General features: G+C 47.5%; 1 protein-coding gene across 3 annotated transcripts in view; it reads left to right on the forward strand.

Moving 5' to 3' along the window:
- The window catches only part of KCNK10 (potassium two pore domain channel subfamily K member 10), a 201,318-nt gene that overhangs the window by 36,054 nt on the left and 145,919 nt on the right, over window positions 1-19,345 (forward strand). The window lies entirely within an intron of this gene.

The raw sequence follows: 19,345 nt of genomic DNA on the forward strand, positions 1-19,345 counted from the left end.
TTTGCTGGCCTGGCAGGGGAACGGCCGCGGTAGGCCCAATTCCAAGCCGCTGCCCCCATAATAGGGTGGCTGGTCGGACTCACCGCCACCCCTGAAGGAAGCTCGGCATGGGCGCAGAGTGCCCTCAGGTCTCCCCTTCTCGGCAGCCATGCTTCCGTGGCTGCCCCTCCTCCTGGATAGCGCCACACGATACCTTCTTTCTCCCTGCGCAGGCGCAGGCGGAAAATTCCCGTCTGCCCTTTTCCCCTCCCCCGACAGCAGCAACAGCCAGGCGTGGGCGGGAAACTCAAGTCTGCCCTCCACCCCAGCAACAGCAGCCACCAATCCCTAAACCCTGCCCCTTCCCCCAGCAACAGCGACAGCCAATCCCTAACCACCACCCCTCCCCCATCCAGTACCGCCCACTGACCTTTCGCCGGCAACCAATCAGAACAGGTCGTGGCTTCGACCAATCAGCCTTCCCCAGCCCCTATAAAACTGTTGCCTCTCCCTCAATAAAGTGGACTTGTGTGTTTACCTCGTCTCTGCGGTAGTTCTTCTGCCGTGCGCCCTCCAGTCCTGAGAGCCCCCGACAAGGGCCTGGCCTCCCTTGTCCCCAGTTCGTCGCCGGCTTCTCCGGGCGACCCCTTCGTCGCCGGCTTCGCCGGGCGACCCCGTCAGCCGAACCGCGCAACCCCTGTGAGACCGACCCCTCGTCTGCTGCCGGACCGACCGCTCGTCCCAAGTGGGACCGACCCCTCGTCCTAAGCTGGACCGACCCCTCGTCCGCAGCCAGACCCCACCTCTACCAACCGAGCAAACCGTCACAGTAGTGTTGTGTCCTTAGGCAACTTAATTTAACCCCTCTGTGCTTTGTTTGCTCATCTGTAAAGTGGGATAATAATAGTTTCTGCTTTGTAGAGTTATTTTGACATTTTAATGACTTAATATCTTTAAAATATTTGGAATAGTGCCTGGAACATAATAAGCACTCAAATATGATAGCAATTTTATGAAACTATTTAATCTGCTCTGTTTGGTGCACCTTAATGAGTAAGGTGTGTTATAAGAAGACTATTAATTTAGAATTTTGTTTAAATGTATTTATTCATCAGTATGTAGAATGCTTGGGTTCTGTTCAATTTTATGAGCAATTCTTGTATTATAATATAGATTGAAACCTATTTCTATCCCTATTGGTACATAACAAACCACTCTAACTAACTGGTATAAAACAAGCTTCTTATTTTGCTAACGGGTTCTGTGATTCAGGAATTCAGCCACAACCCAGTGGGGATGGCTTGCCTCTGCTCCATGATATTTGGTCCTCAGGTGAGAAGGTTTGAAGGCTAGGGGTAGCGACAGTGGGGGCCTGGAATCAGCTGGAGGCCCCTTCACTCACATGACTGGCAGTCGATGCTGACCTCCAGCTGGGATCTCATCTTGGCTGTTGGCTGGAACGCTTACCCTCCTTGGCTTCTCCTAGGGGTCTTTCCACATGGGCAAGTTTGGGCTTTTTCACTCATGGCAGCTGGGTTCTAAGGGTGAGTGTCCCAGGAGGACCAGGCAGAAGCTGTGTTGTCTTTTATGACTTAACCTTGGACGTCACATAGTCATAGGCCCACCCAGTTTCAACACGAGGGAGCATAGAGTCTACCTCTCAATGGAAGGTATGTATGGAGAGCATGTGGTATGGGAGATATTTTTATGGCCAGTTTTGGAAAAATACATTCCACTGTGAGGCTTCACCAGGAGCCATTGACAAGACTGGCTGAAAGGATCAATACACTTCTACATTTTGGACATGATCAATACACTTCTAAATTTTGGACAGGCTCTGAAAGCAGGGTCTTTATTGTTTATTAAAGTTCAACCCTCTTAATGTAGGTTGTGTTAGAATTCAAAGACTGACTACTTAGAACTGGTAAAATTTCTTTGATTAAGCAAATACTGATTTAACACTGACTCTCTCCAAGATACTGTGCTAATTGCTGTGGGGCATATCTAGGTACCACAAACAATAACAACAACAACAAAACCAAGACACTAATGGAGAAGACAAAAACAGTTGACTTTAAATAATCTCTAGAAAGGAAAAGGCTGCTGACTATCCCTAATGATAGTTAAAAATAAAACTAGTCAAAACAAGACACCACATGAGTTTAATGCAAACTTATTCAGCTGACATTGCATTCCTGGATGCAGTGGTGGGAGGACTGAAAGGTCTGAGCAGAGCAGGAAGCTATATAACTTCTGTTCGGAAAAGGCTGTTCGGGTTGCTGTGTGGAGAATAGATGGTAGGGAGGTAAGAGAGGAAGTGGGGAGACCAGTTAGGAGGCTGTGGCCTGTGAGAGGACTCGTAGCCTGGACCTAAGGAAAGGATAGGCAGATAAAGGCAGTGGGCTGTAGACATGGTAGAACTTGGAGATGGACTATATGGGGTGGATTAGGAGGAAGAGGGTGAGGGAAGAGGGAGGCCAGAAAAGTAAGGCTGCCTCTCAGGACATTTCAGGCTTTGCTGTAGAGATGTGGGAGTCATCAGCAAGTGGGTAGCATTTAAAACCATGGAAGAGGTCACCAGGGAGAGGATGGAGAGACCAGAGGGCCCAGGAGGGGTCTCACAGAAGTCTAATATTTAGGGAGAAGAAGAGCAATCTGCAGAGTAGATCAAAAAGTCACAATCGGAGAGGGTGGAGGAAAATCTTGAGAGTGTGGTGTCATAGAAGCCAAAGGCGGGGAGCATTTTAAGGAAGAGCTAGGTCTTGGTTGTGGAATGCTGCTGAAGGGAAAAGTAATATATAGCCCGATGTTGTCCCCTGGATTTGGCGGTGTGGAGGTCCTGAGACAAGCAGTTTTGGTGAGGCAGTTGCAGAGGTGGAAGCCCGGTTGATTTACACAATTTTAGAATAGGTATTGCCTAGTTTAGTACTTAAATACATATTTGGCTGGTTGTTTTGGGTGGTTGTGTTCTTCCTGACCCCAAACTTAGGTTTGCCAGATAGAATACAGGATGCCCAGTTGAATTTGAATTCCAGAAAGCAACTAATACTTTTTAAATATAAGTACATTACAAATATTGTATTGCATTCTTGTTGACTAGTTTGGGCACCACTTCCCTAACCAGACTGCCATGTAGAAGCTACCATATGCTCTGCTTCTGGGTTTAGACAGCAGGGCGAATAAGGAAAATCAACCCTGGGGGATGTCAATTCTGGTGATAGTTTATGCTTCTATTAAATTCCCTTAGAGCATTTGACAGTACTGTCCACATAGTAGACCCTCATCAAATGCTGGTTTGCTAGAAACTGTATTATATACTTTTAGGGGAATTAGTGATGTGATATCTCAAATAGGAAGAAACTCCTGCAGTACTGTGGGACAACTAGAATGCCACAGAATGGGCCTTGCGTGGAAGTTTTCAATGAATTAAATGATGTAAAGCTTTGGCTGTGGTTTGAAGAACCAAGTTCTTACTCCACAATGCACCTGCTCTTTAGCCCCGGTGGTTGTGGTGCAAATGGAATTTCTGAGTCCTGCTTCGCTCAGTCATAGTAGCTTAAGTGCAACTGGTTTTTAAGAGAGCATTAAAAATCTTTAAATGGCAGGGAACTCTTGGGAAATGCCTACAAGTTCCAAGAGAGCCGAGCTGAGTCATTTGCTATTTTATTTAGTCATACCAATTTCTCCTTTCTGAGAGGTGGAGGAGGTATAACCACAAGACTGTATTTCAAATGACCCCTTCAGAGACAATTTCAAAGCAATTAAGCAGGGGTTGAATACAAATTGTGTGATGAATTACACATCAGCTAGGATTTTCTATGAAGATTCTGTTCCTTGGCTAAGAACCGACTCAGATCAGATTTAACGAGCTACGTAAAATGGTTTTCCCTCCTGTGTGTGTGTGTATGTTTTTTCTCCTAAGCTTTGCTGTTAACGAGGATCTTGCATCAATAGTTACATTTGTTTACATGGCAAGCTGAATGCCGTACTTTCATTCTACACTCATTTATTGAGCCCTACTGTGGGCTAGGATTCAATATCTAATTTGTCTTTTGGCTGTACATTTTCAATGTCCGATGGTTCTCATAAGTGCAGAGTTCCTTAAAAGGAAATATATTTACAGTGACTACTAAATTGCAACATAAAGATTTTGTCTGCTGTCTTAATTTTCCGGGGCTGCTCTGACAAATATCATATAATGGGTTGGCATGTCAATAGGATACATAGATCACACACAATGTTACAATAAAAAATATAAGAGGTTCCCATATACCCCACTCCCAACACCCACCACTGAATAAGATATGGATGAGAGTGGATTTACTGATATTCTACTATAAAATTATTTTGACTCAAGCAGTGGAAGAAATTATATCATTGATGTGGAGATAGTGGCCACGGGAGCTGCTGAAGGCAGGGAGAGGGAAAAAGAGGTGTGATATTGGGGCATTTTCGGGACTTGGAGTTAGCCACAATAGGAATTTATTGCTCTTGGTTTGGGAGTCCAAAATCTAGGCCCTGGCAAGGCTATGCTTTCTCCCCCAAGCCTGTAGCATTCTGGTGCAGGCTTGCTGCTTGCCTTGGGGTTCCTTGGCTTTCATCTCCACCTCCCATCACCTAGTGATGTCCCTCTTTACTTCCTGCATTTCTCTGACATGGGTTTTTAAAATAAGGCTTCCAGTAATATGGGCCAAGGCCTACCCTGATTCACTTTGGCCTCATCTAAATAGGCTCTTAGAAGATTCCATTCACAAATGAGTCTATTCCCTAACTGGTAAGACATCTGCAAAGGGTCCTGTTTAGGTAAGAAAATGCCTGTTGTTGGGTACATGATTTGGTCTACCACAGCTGGGTAGCAGATTTGGGTCTGAGGATCTGTGACAGAGTGGCAGTGGGAACGAGAGATTTAACTCTTGAAAATAAGGCTGAAGCAAACTTCTCACCCACTAACTTGAGGACCTGCTTCTTGGGGAGCAGTTTAAGGACCAGCCTAACAGCTTGGCAGACTTTTCACGTGATCTGGATCAGCATGTGTTTGTCTCTGAGATTTTTGAAGCCTTCTCTAGACCCATGAGTGCTGCGCCTTTTCTGAATGACATGAATGTGAAGATACACCCCAGCCCTCACTTTATCCATTCTTTCACCACGGTTGGCCCCTGGACAGGAGAGATTCTGCTTGGTCACCTTTGTGTTCTGTTGGGCCTGAAGCACAATAGGTGCTCAGAAAACATTTTCTGAATTCATTCCGTAAACATCAATTGAGCTCTTATTGTGTGCTGTGCCCTGGGAATGGGACTATGGGAGATTTAGAGATGGAAGAGTTGATGTTCAAGGGGCATCTAGAGAAACTTACCCATTAGCAGGAGGAATTACTAGTGAGCAAGGCTGTAGATTTTTGGGGTGGTGGGGGGGGGTGCTCATCTAGCCAGCAAGTCTAGCCTGCCTTCAGCACCTCCCTAGTGTGGAAAAGTCCTCAGGAGGCTGCTCAGCCCTAGGACTTCCTGCCAGGGCTGTACCTTGCCTTCCTCAGACTGTATTTTATCTCCCAAATCTAGCTGGGGCTGGGAACACCTGGTGTGTTTTATTGAAGGAAATCCCCTCCCCCAGTCTGTAAATCTGCTGATTTCTTGAAGACTTCACTAATCAGAACTATTAATACTCATTCACAACACTTCTCAGTCTTCAAATGACGATCTGTTCATTTTCTACACCACGGACTCCCTAGCATCACGAGGCCTATGTGGGTATTCTTTTCCTTTCTGGGTTCTCTTCCTCTGACCCGCCATGCTCACTCCCAGCCACCAAGAGCTGCATTTGCAGTAAATCATAGAAATGTTGCTGGTGTCAGCAGCACTAGTACTGCCTTAGAGGAGCAACTTTAGAGGAAATTATCCAGAAGGAGATGCTGAAAAGCCAACCATTTTGTAGGGTACTTCGTAGAAACCTCTTTTCCCCTTTTCATGGATCTCATTCATTTTTGTGACTTAATAGGCCCAGTGAAGGAAGAAGTATGTACATTTTCCCCATCTCAGTCTTCCCTAGCAGGATTTGGGGACATGCAATGAACTAGGAGCACTGAGCAGCTACGTTGGCAAACGAAGGAGGCTGAGACTGCTTGCAAAGCAGAATGTCGAACCTCTATCTCAGTGACCTCTGGGGAAAGGGCAAAAGTGAGGGTACAATTCATTCCACATCAAAAGTTTGTTCCTAAACATAGACGAATATAAATCAAAGCCCATTTTACATGCACGCAGAGCTTGCTGTTTAAAACCTTTCTGCAGAATATCCTTTTGTAAAGTAAATACCTATCTTGCAGAGCTGGATTTCCATATCTGCTTGCAGGCTTGTGGATAGGGAGACCCACCTTAATGTCCTCATGACATTTGTCCTCTCTCCTTAACCAGGGAAATGTGGAGGGGTTGCCGTATGGCATCGGGGCCAGGCGAGGCAGGAAATGATAAGCTGAGAGTAGCAGCAATCCCCATCTGCCCAATTTATCCAGCACTGTTTAGCAGCCTGGACGTGGACCCTGGGGTGAGACATGGAATAATAGAGAGGGGATTGTTTCCAGGGAGTTCCAAGGACATAAGGAAAGGGAGCTGAGTGTGTCAGCTGGAGAGTGACATGTTGGGCGTGGATTCTAAGCTGGATGTGGAAGGAAGAGAGAAAACACAGGGGAGGGCATGGGAGTGGGGGAAAAAATAGAGACAGGATGGGATGTGGGAGTAATTAAGGGAGAGAGCTGGGAGGATAGGAAGTTCAAGACAGAAAGGGGGGCGTCTGTATTTGTGAGACAGGGCCACTTCTCGTGGTGACTGGGTTCAGGCTGTGGCCATGGAGGAGGCGGTTGTCATGGATACATTGGTGCTGTGGAAGTTCCAACCCCAGATCTGTTTTCCTGGCCTGTGTGCCCATCTTCAGTGTTGCCCTGCTATACTGTGTTTCTGCACATAACATTACAATTTAGCAGCTTAAAACAACCATTTTATTTGCCCACGATTGTGTGGGTGAAAAATTCAGAAAGGGCTCAGCTGGACACTTCTTGCTTGGGGTCTCTGATGCAGCGGCAGTCACGTTTCGTCAGGTTTGCCATCAACTGAAGGCTCAACTGGGCTGGATGTCCAACATGGCGCCCCTGCATGGATGGCGGCTGGTGGTGTTGGCTGGGAGCTCAGCTGGGCTGTCGACTAGAGCACCGGCATGTGGCCATGCCCTCCTGGCAGATGGAATCCCCAGGAGAACCAGGTGGAAGCTGCATGGCCTTTTTTGACCTAGCCTCAGAAGTCACATTGCATCACTTCTGCTGCATCTCTTTTGTCCCCATTGAGCACTAAGGTCACCATGGTTTCAAGAGGAGGGGACATAGACTTAAGCTCTTGATGGAAAGAGTGTCAAAGAATTTGTAGATGTTTTAAAAACCATCACATGCCCTGTCTTGGGTAGGGATGGAGCCATAGACACCCTTGTGTCTATGGCCAAATGATAGGAACTTGGGGAAAGCTTGCAGGATGAATTTTACACCAACTATCAGTTTCTCCTCTTACAGCTGTGTTGCTTCCATCGCTGCCGTCGGTGACAATTTTAGGGGTGTGTTTACTCAAATGTAGGTGATTCTAGAGAGGCTAAAAATTAGGCAAGTGTAAAAAAGCAACATAGGATTTAGAGTGTGCTCACTAACTTCCTATAATATATTACTCTTTCCAGTCCTTAGTTCATAAATAAAGCCCAACCAAACCCAAAATTTTCTAAGCAGCTCTTCTGTGCTGAGCACTGTGCTAGGAGTTGGGGAAATGTCAGTGAACACAATCCACATAGACTGTCCTCACAGGAGTTGCAGAGTGATGGAGAAACGAGGGAATGGTGATTTTGACGTGGATGAGATTTGCCTTGATAGGGGATGCCCGGGATGTTGTTGAACCTAGCACCCGGAGGAGCAACTGACCAAGACATGGAGGCGGTCAGGGCAAGATTCCTAGAGGGAGTGCCTTTTACATCATGAACCAAAGGCTGAGGAGGAATCAACCAGGGTGGAGGTGGGAAAGGGCCTCAGGTAGCAAGCAGCATGGCCAAGGCAGGGACAGAAGGGGGTTGCTTGGGGCTGGTGGACAGTGGCTGGAGAGCAAGGGGATGGGCAGAACTGGAGAAGTAAGATGGACCCAGAGCACACGGGGCACAGGGGACCATGTTAAGGGACCTGGGAGTCACTGAAGGGTTTTAAACCAGCAACAGGATTGCAGCTCTACAAGGATCTCCTGGCTGCTATGGGGACTGGTTGAACAGAAACCTATGCATGGAGCCCATGAGGAGAGGTAACTACTTTTGACGAGAAAGTGGGGACAGGAAAACTCTATCTCAAGGGAATGGGCCCCTGACAGTAGGATTTAAAACACTTAGCCCCAGGGTGAAGGCGATATTTTGAGAAATGCAATTGTCTATATTATTTTTAATTCCAAAGAGAGGGCTCTTAAAACATGCACTGGTTAATTTAAATTGTGAAGGGAAAAATTCAGGCAGAAGGCAGAAGACGCTACTGAGGAACAGCTTTTGGAACGAGACAACAGAAGCCCAGCTGTGGTCGTGTACCTTTAGGGCCTTGACTGTGGAGGGAGGACATGAGAGTCCATCTCTCCAACATGGCATCCTCTGGGGTCCTTTGGCAGAACCACGAGGTAGGCAGCTCCAAACCCCGAAAGATGCGCCACCCCGTTGGACAAGGAACGTCTCTGGTCCAGGGCCCTTGGTGCCCTGAGTGGGTGGGTGAAGGCTCATTTCAATGTGGCCACCTGGTACCAACAACAGACCTGTAAGGCCCAGCAGCTCTGGACAGGGGTTTTGTGGAAGAGGGGTTTCTGGGCAGCCAGAAAGAGAAAATGGTGAGAGTAATAAAATGATATTATGTGACAGTAATTGACTTATCAAACACGTGCTGAGACTTCCTGTGGGTCAGGCCTGGTGAGTGATGCTCGAGACACAGCCCTGAATAACCCTCACCATTTCTGCCTTGCAGGAAGCCACGTCCTGCTTCTCCCCCATTCTCTAGTTCTTTCTCATTCTCCTTTGTGCGTTGCCCTGCTTTGCTGTCCCTTAAATGTTTTTGCTCCCTTGAGTACCACTCTTTTCATTCTGCATCTCCCTCAGGATGATTTCATCCAGTCCTGTGGCTTCAACATTACTTATCTACTCATCACTCTCAAACCAGATTTCCAGCTAGATTTTCCCCCTGTGCTCCAGGCCCTTGGGACTACTGTCTGCTGGCCATCTCTATCGGGCTGTGATACAGGCACTGTCAGCCTACCCATGTAACACTGGGCTATCCTTCTAAGCTTCTGGCATTTTCTATCTTGGAGAAAAGTACCCTTCTCTTCCAAGCTGGATAACTGGGAATCATCCCACACCCCTTTCTCTCCACACTTCTTACCTTCTATCAATCACTGAGACCTGCACCTTTTACTTCTTTAACAACCCTTGTCTCTGATCCCTGCTATACATCCCTTCTGAGACTTTATAAGTTAAAGGCTCCTCATCTATTCCAGTCAACTCCTACCCATGCTTCTTGTGGGTGGTCTCTCACTTCCCCAGTCTATCTTTCACATCACTGCCAGAGTCAACTTACTAAACCCAAATCTGATTCTACCTTTCTCTCTGTGTTAGCCTTGATGGCTTCCTAAACTCATTTATATGTCTTTTAAGATCCACCATGCCCTCCCCTGCCTGTCTCTCCGGCTTTATTTTGGTGTAGCCCTCTTCATACCCTATAGTTCTGACACACAGGCTAGGTGTAACTTCCTGAACACCCCAGGCTGAGTCATGGCTGAGTGTCTTCGTAGCGGTTGCCAGCTCTTGCTGGTCTGCCTCCTGCTCTACTTCTCCCCACCCTCTGGTGGATGCCTAATCCTCTTTCTACACCTTTCTCAGTGGGCACCTCTTACTTGAAGTCTTTTCTGTTCTCCTGCTTGTAGACTTGAATACTCCCTCTCTGTGCCTCTCTGTACCTCATACATAGATCTAGCATAGCATCTGTGTACTTAGCTGTGTTCACTTACATAGTTTACATACTTTTCTCCACCTCCTAATAATTTGGGTTGCTTACATTGATTGAGTACTTGTTTTGGTCCTGGCACTGGGCAACACACCCTACATTATTGCATCGAATCTCCTCAGCAATGCTGCTACTTCTTTACCTTTCCAGGTGGGAGGGAAGGAAGCTCAGAGAGAGAAGACTCTCTTTTTAAGAGCCTTCCAGAATGTTTCCTGGAGATGGTGGAGCTGTAATGGAACTTGAACCTGTGACTGTGGCATAGGACTGGAACTTTGAAGTCCATTACTTTCTGCAAACCTAAGAGTCTCATTCTTTGGCTCTGTCTACTGACTTGGTGCAAGGATTTTTGTTTATAAAACAAGAAGAGATTTTTTTAATTGACTTTGTAATAATATTACATTAAAAATATATATATATGAGGTCCCATTGAACCCTACCACCCCCACCCCACCTCTCCCCCCCCCAGCAACACTCCTTCCTGTCATCATGACACATCCATTGCATTTGGCAAGTACATCTTTGGGCACCTCTGCACCTCATGGTCAATGGTCCACATCATGGCCCATACTCTCCCCCATTCCATCCAGTGGGCCCTGTGAGGATTTACAATGTCCAGTGATTGCCCCTGAAGCACCATCCAGGGCAGTTCCATGTCCCAAAGACGCCTCCACCTCTCATCTCTTCCTGCCTTTCTCCATACCCATCAGCCATCATGTCCACTTTTCTCAATCCAATGCCACCTTTTCTATGTGGACATTGGATTGGTTGTGTCCATTGCACCTCTATGTCAAGAGGAGGCTCAGATTCCACATGGATGCTGGATGCAAGAAGAGATTTAAGGATGATGTGGAGATACCATTTGTTGACTTGCCCTGAGAGGAAACTCGCCGGTTCTTTGAGCCCTAAATGAACCCTGGGTCCCATGGTACTTTTCCAGGATCTGGAGTATATTAATGGGGTGGGGCAAGAAAAACCCTTTAGCCTTTGGGTTCCTCAAATCCAAGTTTATGTTCTTTGGTTCCCATCAGAGGAACCCTGGGAGGCAGCTGGAAAGAAATTCTGCCTGCTTGGCACTAGAGGTGTGGCTCACCAAGGATGATTCATGCCATTCAATAGATTTTTGACCTAACAAGTATTTGTACCCATGAGTAAAAGAGAACCTTTAGTTGTTTGTGGAGAAAACAAGAGCCCAGGACTGAGCACTTGAAATGCAGCAAAGTGAATTATTACCATCTCTTTTATTGCTCTCAAGCAATTGAACAAACCATGCAGAGCCTTCCTTGAGCTGTTTGCTTTCCGAGAAACTTCACCCCTTGACTCTGGAAGCACATCTGTGGGAAAAAACAAAACAAACACGATGGTACTAGGGCTGCTCATATCTGCTAGATAACTGTGCAGTTGAGGTTTTTGGGGGGCAGACGTGTGAGTGGAGACTCACATAATAGCCAGCCCCAAGGCAAATTTATGGAGGAATGAATGAATGAATTCAGGAAAGGAGCGAATTATAATTGGGGGCCTCTCAGCTGTGGGCACTGTTCTAAGTTCCATGTTGTAGTTATACAAAAAGACAGAGCACAGTGGAAGGGCATCTAATCAGACTTGGGATTGGCATGGTATAATTTCCAAAAATCCCGTAATTTGCAATTTCTTCCAGCAGCGTCTAACACCAACTGCAAAGAATGTAGGAACTCAACTCAATTTAATTCAATTCAATTCTAAGTACTCGGAGTTAGGCCAGACCCCATGGATTAAGGGCCATCCTCTACATGATAGTCCTTTAGGTCACCCAACTTCTGACCAATGGGCTACAAATTCAGGGGTTCCTACTACCCTTTTGGTTTGATAATCACTAGGACGACTTCACAGAACTCCCTGAAAGTGCTATACTTAAAATTTTAGCTTTATTGTAGTAAAAGGATGCAAATAAGAAGCCAAAAGAAGAGACACATAGGGCAGGATCTGTGAGGGTCTCAGAAGCAAGCTTCGGTGTCCTTCCCATGTGAAGTCAGAAAGTCACACCCTGCCGGCATGTCATTATCAACCAGGGAAGCTCACTGTGTCCCGTGTTTATATGGGGTTTCGTTTGGTAGGCATGCTTGGTGGAATCCACATCCAAGTGGTTGAACTCAATCTCCAGTTCCCTTCTGTCTCAGAGGTCGGGGAGGGTGGGCTCAAAGCCCCACCCCCCTAATCACATGGTAGGTCTTTCTGTTGTGACCAGTCCCCCACCTTAAGACCCTGATTGTATGGCTGGCCCCTCCCTGTCATCTCCTTAACATATAAACTGTCAGGTGTGGTCTCGAGCACACCAGGAAGAACAAGTAGGTGTCTATCACGGGAAGTTACAAAGAAGACCAGCCAAACTTTTCATTATACTATAGGCAAGCAGGGAGGACTTCATAGAGGTGGTGATGTAGGAGATAAGTTTTGACATATGAAGATGAGTTAGATAAAGAGCAGGGAGGAGAGAGCAATCCAGGAAGTGAGACCCATTCCTCTGAGGAGGCCCAGAGAGAGGCATCTGCAGCTGGCCTAGCACATGTTGGCCTGGGTTCGGCTGGGGCAAAGGTTGTTTTGGAGGGTGTGGCAGCAGGTGGGGTTGGGGAGACAGGCAGGCACTGGGTTCTGGAAGGGAGAGTCTTGGTGCAAGCCATGGAGCCTGAACTGACGTGGTCAGATTCACGCCTCAGAGTGCTCCCCTGATTGGGAGGTGGATGAATGGTTTCACGGGGCAGGACCTGAGGCCATCATGGAGATTCAGGTGAGAGCTGATGAGGGTCTGGACTAGAAGGCCCCGGGGAGCAGAGAAGACAGCGGCACATTCTTAGCTCTTTCTTCGCCTCGTTTCCTCTTTCTTGCTCTTTGCCACTAGGGTCCCTGTCATTTCATGTGACCTTGGTCTCCTCCATCGGGAAGGAAAGTCTGACATCTTAAAGCAGCTTGAAGGAGGAAGCAAGGTCTAGCACCAGGGGAGAACCTCTCCTGGGTGGCCTTCCAGGCAGCTGGCATGCTCATTTGGTGCCTCTGGGCTGAGCGTCACCCCCATTTGCTCTGGCAAGATGGGAAACAGGAAAACTGAGGTTTGCCCGCTGGAGCACCTGGGGTCAGAGGGAGCACTCACACCCTCTCCGTTCATCTCAGAGGCAGGTAATGGCTGACAGTGGGTAACGTCTCTGCTGCGACAACCACGGGCAGATGGGGAGGGGGCACCTGCGGGGGAGGAATCTGCCTGCTCGTCTGCCATCTTTCCACCCTCTGCCTGCTGACCTGCCTGGATCTGATTATGTCCACTGAAGACTTTCCAAGCTGAGCTTTACCCTGGGGCTCTTTGCAAGTTCTGAGCTACCCGTGCAGGTGGCCCTGGAGCCAGTCCAGACCAGGAGGTGGGAAGAGGATGTCCTCTGCCTCCGCCAGTGTACAGTCGCAGTTGTACTTTGCCTGGGTCAATAGGCAGTCATGTTGCTGTGTGACAGTGGCACCTTGAGGTGGCTTTATTTCACGTTTCCAGGAGACCCTGGGTCCCTTGGATGACATTTGTTTCCATGGTGGTGTGGCGGAGAGAAAGTGCTTGGGATTAGGTGTCTGAGATGTGCTCAAGGGTGGATAGGCTAGTGGTCATTTAAATAGGCCTTGGTTTCCTCATCTGGCCCCCATGGAAGATTGTAGTGAAGGTAAAATAGGTTCATGCAATGCAAAGTTCATCGTCAGCTGTCCCACTAACTCTGAAGGCAGAGAAGTGTCTTCTTCATTTATGTATCCCCAGTTCGTGCAGTGCCCAGGAAACACAAATGTTTGTTGATTGAATGAATGAATGAGTGAGTGAATGATGAGGTACAATCTGTGGGGCACGGGAAAGCCTGAATAATATAAAATTATTAATAATTTGTTCAACCAAGAAAAAGATTTCTATCTGTGTCTTCCCCCCTCCCCTTTCCCCTCTAAGAATGAAATGTGAGGGAAACATTTTAAAATGAAAATTAACTGAAGGGGTATTTTCTTCCAACATTTCTTTTGTCCTCAATGCTTGGCAGTACTTTTGATGCCAAACACTTTTCTGTTGGAGTTATAAAGCATGATAGGCCATTACTTTGTATGATCCAGCCATTGTTAATACATTATATGGGGAAAACCTCCTTTGTTGCTTGGAAACTTAAGTAGCCAATATTATAGCCTGGAAAATATTTTTATGCTAATCTGGGACAAATGTCTTTCTTATCTTTGGAAAAAAAAGGCCTTTTTCAATCTGGATCTGTTTTGTTTCCCATTTTCCTATTCCTGTGCTCCAGAGAATGACTGACTTTGGAGTCAGATACTACTGATTTGAATCCTGGCTTGATCACTTTCTGGCCGCTTGGCCTTAGTTTAGTCACTTGACCCCTCTGGGTCTCAGTTTCCTTATCTGTTCAGTGGGGATGTGTGGCTGTCATGAGCTCACCCCCTCACACCTCCCACTGTGGGAGCATGACTGATGGAGAGCCTCAGCTGCTGCCCTGAAGCCTGAGCTGGGCTTGCCCGAGGATGCACTCCCCACAGGTTGCTCCTGGACACTGACTGGGCACAGCAGGACACTAAGGCAGGCCTCCCCCTGGGAGATGTGGGGCTGCTGTCATGGCTGACCTTGGCTCAAGAACTTCCCAGTCTTGCCGACCCTTCCTTAGACTGCAAGTGCTCTAGGGCACTTACATCCATCTTTCCTTCCTTCTTGGGGTCACACTTATAATGTCTCGTGATTGTCTTAGCCTCCCGTTTCCTCTTCTCTAATGTGTGTCACCTAATAAAATCTATGCACATTTAAGCCCATCTTGGCATCTGCTGCTTGAAGGAGGTGGACTGACACAGGATGGCAATACCTGGTGGTGAGAACCAAAAGCAGTGATGTAAGAAAATGTTTATCAGAGCACTGGGCACAAACTAAATGCTCAAGAAATGGCGGGGGCTATCACCGCCACCATCACCACCCCTGTAACCACCACCGCTACCACCACTATCGCCATCTCATCACTACCACTGTCACTGCCACGACCAGCGCCACCACCACCACCACCACCATCGTTGGCCAATGTTGCTTCTTTTCTGGCTCCAGACACAGAGACCTCCAGTGACATAACCCAAGTCACAAGCAACTTTGTTTTAGAGTGAGAGGGAATGCAGTTTCTAAGAAGAAATGGATTAAGGAGAACATCCTTTGAAGACTTTTCCAACTTAAGGAAAAGCATAAACCAAATCCTTTTCCAGGCACCAGGATGGAAATGCATAGAAAGTGTGTAACGTTCTGAGGTCTCCGCCAGTGTCCCCGACCTCTACACGTACACTCCAGTCAGTAAACCAGGGCAGCTCAGGTGTTCTTTCCAAGATGCCTGTGGAGGCAAAAAACTTATTTGCAGTTATTATTCACATTTCGGATAAGCAACAGGGAAACTAAGTATAGTACAGAAGCTCTGGTTTTTGCTTTGTGTCTTTTGAAGCTCAGAGGTTGGTGGATTCTGTTCACACTCTGCTCCCTGGGTGGTTTCTTAGCATACGGGGACCAGGAACTCACCTGTCTCAAGCCCAAGGCTGCCCCTCCTCCGGGCTGCTTAAAGCTCTGAAGCCGTGCAGGATGCAGGTCAGTCGCAGCTCCAGCTGGCCTTCACGAGCTCAGGCACTCGTTTGTCTCCTGGTGAGGCTTCATCTTGACGTTTGTTAACCTGGCTTTGTGGTGTCTGCCTCCCAGGTAGGCTGGTAAACCCTAGAAGCTTGGGTGTGACAGTGACCAACTGATCCCCAACATAGCACGGCCCCTTGTGCCCATTTGATGCTGATACATGATTGTTATCGAGGGCAGTGGTGATTCTTCCAGGGGTTTTGTTTATAGCCTGAAAGAATTAGCAATGACAGCAGCAACAACAAAACAGAGAACATCTGTTTGCTCTAGGCTGGGTACTGTGTGATGAAATGGAGTTACAACGATTAAAAGGTAGGCTTTCTGATTTTAAGGAGCAAATTAGGCTAATCAGGACGACAGATGTACTTTGTGCACCAGGGAGAGGCCAGGCCAACTTCGCAGAAGAGACAGCTTTGCTGTGAGGTGAGGAGTTTGGGGGGCAAGCGTGGGGGTCGAGATGTGAGAAGAGTGCTGCTGGCCTTGAAGCTGTGCCTCAGGATGTGGCTGGAACAGCAAGTTTGTTCTCCATCTGACACCTCTCCTTCACCTTGCATGCGTGGATGAGCCAGCATTCCTTCCTTCCATCCTTCATTCATTCAACCGCTATTGAGTAGCCACCACTGGGTGCTGGGCACTGTCCAGGGCCCTGGGGGTCCACAGGTGAGGGGGTGAACACAGTACCTGCTGTCCTGGGGTGATCAGTCGAGAGAGAGAGCTGGACGAGGAGACCGGCTGCATCGACAACACACGGCAGCAAGTGTCCGGCAAGGAGCCAGGCTTCGTTTCCTTCTGGTTTAAAACAACACAGTTTACCATCTGAATCCTGGGGATCAGAAGTCCAAAGTCAGTCTCACTGGGCTGAACTCAAGATATTGGCAACGCTGGTTCTTTCTGGAGGTTCCAGGCGAGGGGCTGCGCTGCCTCTCCCAGCTGCTAGAGGCTGCCTGCACTCCTTGGGTTGTGGCTGCAGCATGCGACCTCTGTCCTTGTTACACCTCCTTCTCTCTCTGGCCTTCCGACTCCCTCTTCTAAGGACCCTTGTGATTACATTGGACCCACCCGGAAAAGCCAGGATAATCTCCCTATCTCAAAATCTTTATGTAATCACACCTGCAAAATCCCTTTTGCCGTGTAAGGTCACATACTCACAGTTTCTGGGGATTAGGATGTGGATGTATTTGGGGGACATTATTTTGCTTCCCACAGCGGGGACAGAGGTGAAGGGGAGCAGGTGGTCCTAGAAGCAGTATTTCACCCACGTCAGTAGCTCGGTGAAAGTGGCAGCACGGAGGACACATTGCATTGGAGGCAGCTGGATTGGTCCAGGCAAGACATGACGGTGGCCTGAACGAGGCTGGTGGCCGAGGGGTTGGTGAGAGGCACGAGGGATGGGGTACACGGAGGAGGTAGAATGGTTGGGAAGTGCAGGCAATGCAGAAAGAAAGCGTCCTGGCCAGGGCTCACCCTGCCCCTCCCAACAAGGGCAGCTGGGAACCTGAATATAGACAGCCTCGTTAGAGAAGCGGTAGCCCAGGCTGCTGATTCGAGGTGATAAACCTTTCAACCAGAGATGCCAGAGAATTTTGTGTGCATGTCGGTCCGACTGAGATGTAAAATGCAAAGGTTGTATTTGGTAGACTAATACACAGCAAAAGGCTGCTGTTCAGCTTAGTTTTCAAAGAGGCTCCGGGAGGGAAGGCAGATATTTACAAAGCTACGCTCTTCTAAGCGGCCACCTGGATGCCAGGTGAGGTCAGGATCATCGGTGTTTTGAACAAGGACTGACATTTCGGCTCTTTTATTCACCCTCAGTTTCCCAAGCCAGAGATTTAGCAGTTGAGCTCCCACTGGAGTGGAATTATTTGTCCCACTTAGGTAATTAGGTTTGTCATCTCCTAATGCCTTATTTACACAACAGCCAGGCTGCACCATGACAGAATTAGAATAATAAAGGAAGAACAAATCCAAGAGAAATGGCTGTTCATTGCTGCACAAGACAGACTTCTCTAATGCATTACAGCCTTACATCCACAACAAAACTAGCCCCGACTTCCTGCCAGGTCAGAAAAGCCTCCAGCTTAACATATTTATTTCCAAGGTAATGAAATTGCCCTTACAGAGAAGAGGGACCTTTGAGAATTCAGTGCATCCTGAAAACCAGGGGAAATGTCTTTTCCGATGTCTTATTGGAAGAAAACAAAAGAAAAAATGGATTATAGATCCAGGGTGTTTACATCCAAAGGCATCACATTTTCTACCGAGAAATACATTTAGGATGTATTTTATTATTTTTAGTATTTCAGGAATCCAGATTAATTGGCATAAAACATCACTCACTGCTTCTTTCCCTCATTTTGACCCTCTTGCTCTTCTTCCCTTCTAGTCATCTTTTTTTAAAAAAAATATTTATTTTATTTATTTCTCTCCCTACTGTTGTCTGCTCTCTGTGTCCACTCGCTGTGTGTTCTTCTGTGTCTGTTTGCACTCTCAGCAGCAGCGGGAAACTGCGTCTCTTTTTTAGTTGCTGTTGCGTCATCTTGCTGCGTCAGCTCTCCATGTGTGCGGCGCCTCTCCAGGGCGGGCTGCGCTTTTTTCATGCTGGGTGGCTCTCCTTGCAGGGCGCACTCCTTGTGCGGCAGCACTCCCATGCGGGGGCGCCCCTGCATGGCACAGCACTCCTTGCGCGCATCAGCTCTGCACATGGGCCAGCTGCACACGGGTCAGGAGACCCTGGGTATTGAACCCTGGACCTCCCACATGGTAGGCGGACGCTCTACGCTCAGTTAAGCCACATCCGCTTCCTAGCTTCTAGTCATCTTTAGAAACCCAAATTTTCTTTACTGCATTGGATTTTTGATGCTTTTTTACTTTGTTTTGCCCCGACAGCCCTGGATAAGAGAGACTTTTCATTTGCTAGATGTTCCTTTCTTCTCTGCACTCAGCCTCACTGACCCTCACCCAGAGTTTTCCCCTCTGATTTATTTCCTGTCCATGTCTAAAAATATGTCTGCTTTTCAAATACGGCATTTCGTCATGCGCCTTACACTTTGTTTAAACAAAGAAGCTAAGGGGAGGAGATACATTATAAATAGCAGAGAGAGGTCTTTCAAATTTGGATCCTGGTAGCATTTCAATCTCAATTAATACTATTTATTCATTTGTTCATTCATTCATTTATTTATTTATTCCCTGCCCTCCCGCTCCCCCCATTGTTTGTGCTTGCTGTCTGTTCATTGTGCACTCTCTGTGTCTGCTCATCTTCTTTTTAGGAGACTCCAGGAGCCAAACCTAGGACCTCCCATGTGGGAGGGGAGTGCCCAAGTGCTTGAGTCACACCTGCTCCCTGCTTGTTGTGTCTCTCATTGTGTTTCTTCATTTTGTCTCCTCATTGTGACATCTTGTGTCAGCTCACTGCGCCAGCCTGTTGTGTCAGCTTGCTGTCTTGTTCACCTTCTTTAGGAGGCCCGGGGAACTGAGCCCAGGACCTCCCATGTGGTAGGCAGGTGCCCAACGGCTTGAGCCACATCCACTTCCCAATACTATATATTTTTAAAACTAGGACTCTTGGTGCTCATTTTTTAGATTTCAAAAAGGCACCTAGCAACTGATCGAATTCCCTAACTGCAGGCTTGGTGAACCAACTTTTAAACTGAAAGCTGGCTTAGGAATATCGTCTCTGCTTT

The sequence above is a fragment of the Dasypus novemcinctus genome, chromosome 3 (genome assembly GCF_030445035.2).
Source record: "Dasypus novemcinctus isolate mDasNov1 chromosome 3, mDasNov1.1.hap2, whole genome shotgun sequence".
Classification (NCBI taxonomy): domain Eukaryota; kingdom Metazoa; phylum Chordata; class Mammalia; order Cingulata; family Dasypodidae; genus Dasypus; species Dasypus novemcinctus.